Genomic DNA, 9,350 nt, shown 5'->3' on the forward strand with positions numbered 1-9,350 from the left:
GATGCTGTGGTAGCCATGCTGGTTCAGTATGCCTTCAATTTTGAATAAATCCCCAACAGTGTCACCAGCAAAGCACCCCCACACCATCACACCTCCTCCTCCATGCTTCACGGTGGGAACCAGGCATGTAGAGTCCATCCGTTCACCTTTTCTGCGCCGCACAAAGACATGGTGGTTGGAACCAAAGATCTCAAATTTGGACTCATCAGACCAAAGCACAGATTTCCACCAGTCTAATGTCCATTCCTTGTGTTCTTTATCCCAAACAAGTCTCTTCTGCTTGTTGCCTGTCCTTAGCAGTGGTATCCTAGCAGCTATTTTACCATGAAGGCCTGCTTCACAAAGTCTCCTCTTAACAGTTGTTGTAGAGATGTGTCTGTTGCTAGAACTCTGTGTGGCATTGACCTGGTCTCTAATCTGAGCTGCTGTTAACCTGCGATTTCTGAGGCTGGTGACTCGGATAAACTTATCCTCAGAAGCAGAGGTGACTCTTGGTCTTCCTTTCCTGGGATGGTCCTCATGTGAGCCAGTTTCTTTGTAGCGCTTGATGGTTTTTGCAACTGCACTTGGGGACACTTTCAAAGTTTGCCCAATTTTTCGGACTGACTGACCTTCATTTCTTAAAGTAATGATGGCCACTCGTTTTTCTTTACTTAGCTGCTTTTTTCTTGCCATATTACAAATTCTAACAGCCTATTCAGTAGGACTATCAGCTGTGTATCCACCTGACTTCTGCACAACACAACTGATGGTCCCAACCCCATTTATAAGGCAAGAAATCCCACTTATTAAACCTGACAGGGCACACCTGTGAAGTGAAGACCACTTCCGGTGACTACCTCTTGAAGCTCATCAAGAGAATGCCAAGAGTGTGCAAAGCAGTCATCAAAGCAAAAGGTGGCTACTTTGAAGAACCTAGAATATAAGACATATTTTCAGTTGTTTCACACTTTTTTGTTAAGTATATAATTCCACATGTGTTAATTCATAGTTTTGATGCCTTCGGTGTGAATGTACAATTTTCATAGTCATGAAAATACAGAAAAATCTTTAAATGAGAAGGTGTGTCCAAACTTTTGGTCTGTACTATATATATAGCCTAAAATTCAAATTAGTAATTTTGACTAGGGTGCCCAAACTTTTACATGCCACTGTAAAATCATGTTTGAGTATATTAAGAAGATAAACATTTTGATGGGAGTGTTTCTTTAAAAGATGGTAAATAAAATGGTAAAGCATTGTATGAATTCACGGAGCAATGCTGCCCTCTAGTGGAATCGTGGTAAGATAACATTTCTAACTTGTTTTACCTTATCCCTGATATCAATAACAAACAATAGCTATATGTAAGGGGATCATTAAGGATTAGTTTACATTGCAGATTAAGGGCTAATATTTAATTTATATTGCAATATGCAATAACAATCACAAATTCATATATCAGATAATCAAAATCACATAAAAAGCTTGACTTGATGCTGCTTTCAAATGGGTATTTTGTTGCTCTAATGCAGGGATGTTAAACTCAAATATACAGAGGGACAAAATTAAAAGCTTAGACAAAGTCATGGGACAACCTTAATATTTATAAAAAAAATGTTTACAATTGAGAATTTTTTCCTCATCCTCAAATATACAGGTGCATCTCACTAAATTAGAATATCATCAACAAGTCAATTTATTTCAGTTCTTCAATGCAAAAAGAGAAACTCATATATTATATACAGTCATTACAAACAGAGTGATCTATTTCAAGTTTTTATTTCTGTTAATGTTGATGATTATGGCTTACAGCCAATGAAAACACAAAAGTCATTATCTCAGTAAATTAGAATACTTTATAACAACAGCTTGAAAAATGTCTTTAAAATCCGAAATGTATGTTCAGTAAATGCCCTCAATACTTGGTCGGGGCTCCTTTTGTATCAATTACTGCATCAATGCGGCGCGGCATGGAGGCGATCAGCCTGTGGCACTGCTGAGGTGTTATGGATCCCAGGTTGCTTTGATAGCAGCCTTCAGCTCGTCTGCCTTGTTGCGTCTGGTGTTTCTCAACTTCCTCTTGACAATACTCCATAGATTCTCTATGGAGTTAGGCTATGTGCCCACGTTGCAGAAATGCTCCGGATTTTTTCCTCAGCGTTTCTGCATCTCATGCGGATTGTACATGCGGATTGTGCATGCGTTTTCCTGCCAGGGACATGCGGATGTGAAGCGTTCTTCACTTGCATTTCTGCATGCGGGTTATCAAGCGCTTTCCAACCGATTTTAGCATCACTTGGAAAGTGCTTGACAACTCGGTCACACTATATAAATCCATGCAAACTGCATGGATTTATATAGTGTAACCGAGAAAATGTCAAAAAAATAAAAAAATAAATATATACTTTCCTTCCGATGGCCCCTGCAGGCTTGCTGCGCTCCTGTGCTGGCTGCCGGCAGATCGCGGTACGCTGTACTGAAGGACCTGCCGTCACATGACTGTGACGTCACCGCAGGTCCTTCAGTCCTGCGCGATCTGCAGGCAAGCACAGACAAGGAGACCGTGGGCCGTCGGAAGGTGAATATAATCTTAATTTTTTATTGTATTCTTTTTTTTACAGCTTTTAGGGTACCTGTGTGTGAAGGAGAGTCTCCTGTCCTCCACACCCGGGTACCATCCGCACATTAGAACGCGCCAATTATGCAAGTACAGATGCAGTCTTGCGGAATTGGCGCGTTCTAATGCAAGTCAATGGCGGCGAAAACGCAGCACTTCCGCAAAATAATTGGTAGTGCTGCGTTTTTTTCCACAATGATAATCCGCAGCGGAAATTTCCGCATCATGTGCACAGCACATGCGGATTATCATTGGGGAACATGGCAGGCCTTCTACCATGCTTTCTTTAAGCGTTTCTGCAGCATTTTTGCCGCTGTGGAAACGCATTGTGGGCACACAGCCTTAAGGTCCGGAGAGTTTGCTGGCCAATCAAGCACAGTGATACTGATGTTTGTAAACCAGGTATTGGTACTTTTGGCAGTGTGGACAGGTGCCAAGTCCTGCTGGAGAATGAAATTTCCATCTCCAAAAAGCTTGTCGGCAGAGGGAAGCATGAAGTGCTCTAAAATTTCCTGGTAGACGGCTGCGCTGACTTTGGTCTTGATAAAACACAGTGGACCTGCACCATCAGATGACATGGCTCCCCAAACCATCACTGATTGTGGAAACTTCACACTAGACCTCAAGCAGCTTGGATTGTGGCCTCTCCACTCTTCCTCCAGACTCTGGGACCTTGATTTCCAAATGAAATGCAAAATTCACTTTCATCTGAAAACAACACCTTGGACCACTGAGAACAGTCCAGGTCTTTTTCTCCTTGGCCCAGGTAAGACGCTTCTGGCGTTGTCTATTGGTCATGAGTGGCTTGACACAAGGAATGCGACACTTGTAGCCCATGGCCAGGACTAGTAGACATTTGGTATTTTCCAGCTGGCCAAATATAATTACACTGCTGCCCATATTTTGCTCGTGTGACTGCATTTGACATGTATGCTCTAATATAAACTGCACATGACTGCATCACAGCACACATGAAGATTTATAACATGACAAGAGCTTTCTGCTTACGTTGGCGCCATGTTACATCCCCTAAGGACACATTATTCCATGGTCTGAAATGTATCCTAACTTTCATGAACAGAAGCAAAAACTTTTGCTCTAGAGAGCGTCATGCAGAAATTACAGGATTGACTACTTCATTGTTCACTTTGTATCAGTGATCAACAGGAATATGCTATGGGGTCAAAAACTATACTTTATATGATAATAACTGTGCTTTAATGCCCTGTAAGTGAAACTATTTTTACCTTTTTGATCACCCCAGACCCATTTTAAAAGGAATTGTCACTGATGATACAACGCCTTGAAGACCTAAATTTCCAAAATTTCTAACCAATTCACATAGTTAATATTTCTCATATTTAATGTTACCCATAATCTGTACAGTTACAATGAAAAACAACCTGAAATATTTTTGGGTAGAAAAAGAGTAAAGAAATAAAATAACATGGTTGCATAAATATGCACGTTCTTAAACTAATACTTTGTTGAAGTACCCTTTGAATATATGACAGCATTCAGTTTTTTTGGTAGAATTGGCAATCTTTGCTCACTCTTCCTTGCAGTAGCTCCAAATTTGTCAGATTGTGATGGCATCTCCTGTATACAGCGCCCTCTTCAGGTCACCCACAGATTTCCCATGGGCTTCCAGTGGGCTCTGGCTGGGACATTTCAAAACTTTGATCTTCTTCTGGCAAAGCCATTTTTTGTTGATTTGAAGGTATGCTTACGGTCCGTGTTTTGCTGAAAGATTAAATTCCTCTTCATCTTCAACTTTTTTGCAGGGGCCTGAAGGTTTTGATGTAAAATTGACTTTTCTGTTAGAGAAAAAGATGGGGACCTGGACACTTTCCTAAGACGAATTGAAAACACCTGCAGATAGTACCAGCTGCCCAGAGAGCAATGGGTCAGGTGCCCAACTCCAGGGTTAAGAGGCAAAGCCCTAGTAGTGTTTCCAGTTCTCTCTCAAGGCAATGATGGAGACTATGAGGCCATTAAACAGGTCTTGATATCTTAATTTAATCTCACCACAAAAGGTATACAGCAAAAGAATCCAGACATTCCAACGTGGACTTAACAACAGTTTCTCTGATATGGTAGATGGGCTGACAACCAACCTCCATCTGTGGATACAAGAATTATCCATTTCTACCTTTGAGGAAATAACAAACCTTGTGATTAAAGATCAATTTTTGCCCGTTTGCCCCATAGATGTGCAACAATTTGTAATGGACCGGGAACCCAAGGATGCTGTCCAGGCATAGTGCAGGTACTTATGTTGACAATTGTACACTTGAGGTTCAAAAGCCTGCAATCGCCATCTTCAAGGGGTGTGCCAACAACCTTACCCCTGCTAACCAACCCTTAGAAGGTCCTGCTCCATCTCCCACTACGAGACCTGCATTTGATTCCCTCAGATGCACTAAAGTGGGACATTCCAGCACTATTTTCCCTGACCCAAGCCACCTATCTTATCTCCAGCTATTTTGTTTGTTAGTGGTTAGAGGAGGTACTCAGTGATAATTTACAGTCCATTACTGTTGCTGATGATGTCACATTGGGGCTGCGAGAGAAAGGTGCGGAGATCCTCTTTTGGATGAAGTAGGGTCAAAACTGGTGTCGGGGCCTGATGTGGAGGCCGATGAGTTGACACCTCCTTGCATAATATGAGTGGTTAGTATGGTATATTGTGGCATATGTACCCTTTATTCAAATACCTGTATTAAATTACCTAACTGTCGTGTATAACATTATACTAATATTCAGACTATGCTTATATATCTCATATTTAATATACCACTATTCTGTTATTCTGTTTGAGTTTTCTGCCATCTAGTGACCTTATTTGGTAATACATTATATTGAATAGTATGATGTCCTACATCAGCCTCCTCCTTTTTGCTTATATATAATGTACATGTTTTAATTAAATTGTGTTGTGTTTATCATTAATAAATTATTAATAAAATACGATTTTTGTCTTTTTGTTTATTACTGGAGCATAATTTATATGGATTTAATGGCGCGGCGGTAACCAGCAATGCTCTTGAGACAGGATGATGATGATGATAAACCTGGGTGCACTCAGAGTGACCCACTCAATCTAGAAAGCCAGGGGCCCCCTTACATATCAGCTGCAACCCGTAGTTAGAGTGATCATCTCAACTGATAGGGGGAGAAAAAAAGTGTCAATTTAACTTAATCCTAAGCCATTTCAGGGGAATCTGTCATTCAATTCAGAGAAAAAATACAAATTCTGTGTGGATTGGTGCAGAAGAACATAGTACCTGCCCATTAGTGGGTGCTACTCCTCGTAGCCCAAAATAAACTGCAGGCTTCTTAGGAAGGCCAATATCTCATCCAACTCCTAAACTATGTCAGTTATATGGTAACTTTGGATTACACAAGAAAAAAGCAGGTGGTTTCCCATGTCAATATGATGACGATCCAGTTATGACAGGGAAACCTGTGCCCTGCAATGTGCAGTTTGCCCGAAGAAGGGTAGCTAGATGTCTACCTGCATACCTGCAGAACAGAAAGCCCAGCTACATAATAAAATCTTCCACCTCCTAGCCCCTGTCACTGGGAAGCTCGCATGGACACAGCTATACAGCCACCATGTTTACGCTTGAAACCATATTAAGAAGTCTGCCTAATGCATATCATTAGAGGTGTGGATTGATATTAAACAAGAGATAGTTGAGCTGCTATGTCTTGGCGTAATCCAGAAGTCTCAAAGTGCATGGGCCTCCCCTGTACTCCTTATAGCCAAGAAGGACCGGACAACCCAGACCTCTGTGGACTCCAGTTGTGCTCAAAACTTTACATACCCCGGCAGAATTTTTCCTTTCTTGGCCTTGTTTCAGAGAATATGAATGATAACAAAAAAAACTTTCTCCACTCATGATTATTGGTTGGGTGAAGCCATTTATTGTCAAACTACTGTGTTTTCTCTTTTTAAATCTTAATGACAACCGAAAGCATCCAAATGACCCTGATCAAAAGTTCACATACCCCAGTTCTTAATACCGTGTGTGACATGCAGAAGTAGTGCTGTTGCTTTAAAAGCATTCAGCAACTATTAGCAGTAACACAAGCACATGAGACAGGAAGTGTTGTGCTCCAGAAGCATCCAGCAATTAGAGGGGTTAACACAGTCACAGGAGAAGGGGAGTGTTTTAGCAGAGCCCCAGGGGGATTGTGGGGAAGTTGTTTACTGTATGGCTGGAGCCAAAGAAAAAGGTGGTGTGTATGTTCTGTATCTCACAGAAGCGCCCCTGCAAGTGAAAAGGATTCACGTCAGGAGTGAAACTAAGCACAGGTCAGGTAGAGTTCCTGAACTAGCAGTGCAGAGTATTGTCAAGCAGAAAGATAAGGACTGTAAGAAATGGTGTCACAGAGATCATCTCCCTCAGCAAACCCTCCCCCCTCCACCTCACTGTGCTGTAAAGAATGCTGTGTTCATTAATGTGCCTTTGCATTAGAACTGTGCTGTCCTGTACTACTGGGAAGACTGTGAACTGCTGTGCTGCTAAGGAAACTGTACTGTTTGTCACTGTAGCCTTTGCTCATAAGACTTAACTTGCACTGGCTGTGCGGCTTCTTATTAAATGCTACTGTTATACCGTTTATGAGGACTCTTGTCAAGTGTGTCTGGTTAGCAAGTGAAACAACCTACGTGTCTGTGCCTGAGGGTCAATACCCCTGTGTGCCTGAGAGAAGCTGCAGCACATAGTCTATGGTCGCCCTGAGTAATGGTTCCCTCAGGATTCCAAAGAATTCATGTAACCTGTCTCGCCCCTATCTGAACCTAGCGGCGTGCGTGTAGCACATGCATTGCCCCCTCTAACATCAATGACAGCTTGAAGTCTTTTGTAGTAAATGTGGATGAGGTTATTTATTTTCTCAGATGGTAAAGCTGCCCATTCTTACATAGTTACATAGTTTATAAGGCCGAAAAAAGACAAGCGTCCATCCAGTTCAGCCTATTTCTTGTGCACTGCAGCTATTCCGCAGCGTTGATCCAGGGGAAGGCAAAAAAAAAAAACTATGCGGTATAGGCCAATTTACATCATTGAGGAAAAATTCACTTCCCGACACCAATCTGGCAGTCAGATTAAATCCCTGGATTAATTAACTATCACTAAGCATAAGATGTAATTTTATTGTTCTCAAGAAAGGCGTCCAGGCCTCTCTTGAACTCATTAAGTGAGTTGGACATCACCACTTCCTCTCCCAGAGAGTTCCAGAGTCTCACGGCTCTGACCGTAAAGAATCCCCTTCTATGCTGGTGCAGGAACCTCCTTTCCTCCAGACGCATAGTGTGCCCCCTCATCTTTGTCACCATCCTTGGTATAAACAGGTCATGGGAGAGATCTCTGTACTGCCCCCTGATGTATTTATACATGTTTATGAGGTCTCCCCTAAGCCTTCTATTTTCCAACGTAAATAGGCCTAATTTTGACAACCTCTCTGGGTATTCTAGTCCCTCCATTCCCTTTATTACCTTAGTCGCCCTCCTTTGTACCCTCTCTAGCTCCAATATATCTTTCCTGAGCACCGGAGCCCAGAACTGTGCACAATATTCTAAGTGCGGCCTTACCAGCGCTTTATACAGAGGAAGAACAATGTTCTCATCATATGCCCCAATTCTTCTTGGCAAAGAGCCTCCAGTTTCTGTAAATTCCTGGGCTGTCTAGCATGAACTGCGCGCTTGAGATCTCCCCAGAGTGGCTCAATGATATTGAGTTCAGGAGACTGAGATGGCCACTACAGAACCTTCACTTTGTTCTGCTGTAGCCAATGACAGGTCGACTTGGCCTTGTGTTTTGGATCGTTGTCATGTTGGAATGTCCAAGTACGTCCCATGCGCAGCTTCCGGGCTAATGAGTGTAAATTTGCCTCCAGTATTTGCTGATAATGTGCTGCATTCATCTTTCCTTCAACTTTTACCAAGTTTCCTGTGCCTTTGTAGCTCACACATCCCCAAAACATCAGCGATCCACCTCCTTTCTTTACTGTAGGAATGGTGTTCCTTTCATCATAAGCCTTGTTGACCTCTCTCCAAATGTAACATTTATGGTTGTGGCCAAAAAGTTAAATTTTGGTCTCATCACTCCAAATTACCTTGTTCCAGAAGTTTTGAGGCTTGTCTCTGTGCTGTTTGGCGTATTGTAGGCGAGATACTTTGTGGCTTTTGCGCGGTAAGGGCTTTCTTCTGGCGACTCGACCATTTTGCCCATTTTTCTTCAAGTGCCTCCTTATTGTTCATCTTGAAACAGCCACACCGCTAGTTTTGAAAGAGTCCTGAATTTCAGCTGATGTTAATTGTGGGTTTTTCTTTGCTTCCCGAACAATTCTCCTGGCAGTTGTAGCCGAAATTTTTGTTGGTCTACCTGACCGTGGTTTGGTTTTTACCGAGCCCCTGATTTTCCATTTGTTAATCACAGTTTGAACGCTGCTGACTGGCATTATCAATTCCTTGGATATATTTTTGTATCCCTTTCCTGTGTTATACAGTTCAACTATCTTTTCCCGTAGATCCATTGACATTTCTTTTGTTTTCCCCATGACTCACAATCCAGAAACATCAGTGGCTGGATGAAAGATGCAAGAGTCTGTCTGGATCCCAGAAACTCACTCAGCTTTTATGCACACACACTGATTACAAGCAAACAGGTCACAGGTGAGGATGTTACCTTTAGTAGCCATTCAAACCCATTTGTGTCAAATTCTGTGCATGTTATCAGGC

The sequence above is a fragment of the Phyllobates terribilis genome, unplaced genomic scaffold, assembly GCF_046119375.1.
Source record: "Phyllobates terribilis strain yellow unplaced genomic scaffold, ASM4611937v1 Scaffold_5__5_contigs__length_657084704, whole genome shotgun sequence".
Taxonomy (NCBI): domain Eukaryota; kingdom Metazoa; phylum Chordata; class Amphibia; order Anura; family Dendrobatidae; genus Phyllobates; species Phyllobates terribilis.